We start from the raw sequence: 739 nt of genomic DNA on the forward strand, positions 1-739 counted from the left end.
GGCAAGACTGGAAGTACTGGAGGCAGGAGGGAGGCATCATCAGGGAGTCAGGCAGAGACTGAAGAAGTAACCAGAAGCTAAGTTGTCAGCAGCCTTAGAGATCAGGCTAAAGGCAGGGCTGAGGGTCACAGAAGGGGAAGAATAAGATGAGGGCTTTGCTTTAGCCAGATCTGCCTGGTGGCCTTCGAGAGACGGTCTGGAGGGGTGGGGGTGGGGAACCGTGAGGTGTCACAAGGATGAGGGACAAGCTGGAAGGAGTACAAGAAGGGTGGAGAGTCCCCCCGGGTTTTCTCATCTGGACACTGATGGCAAGAACAAAGGTAGTGAGGGGGCAGCACAGGGCTGACCCCCGCCCCCAACATGGGCCCCAATGGGTGGTCCCTATTGAATCCAGAGCCCCACAGGCCCAGATCCCACCCTGCTGAGGCCACCCGGGAGGACATTCTCCTCATCTCTAATTAATGGCCTCCTGATTAAATCATCTCCGCTCTGTGCTAGCATTTCCAGGAATTCGGATATTGGGGCCATATTGGGAATGAAACTGATGAATAATAAATGGGACCATCTAATGCACTCATTTAAAACCAATTTTTAAAGAAATCCTCAAGAAAAGCAATTAATATCTATTTAAATGAACAAGGTTGACATTGAAAAAGAATTGATTCCTGGATTAGCACATGGAGAAGCACTTTTCTCCATACCTGCTAAAAAAATGAAACCAACCAAAAAAAAAAAAAAA

This window comes from Galeopterus variegatus, unplaced genomic scaffold (genome assembly GCF_000696425.1).
Source record: "Galeopterus variegatus unplaced genomic scaffold, G_variegatus-3.0.2 Scaffold9211, whole genome shotgun sequence".
NCBI classification, from domain to species: Eukaryota; Metazoa; Chordata; class Mammalia; order Dermoptera; family Cynocephalidae; genus Galeopterus; species Galeopterus variegatus.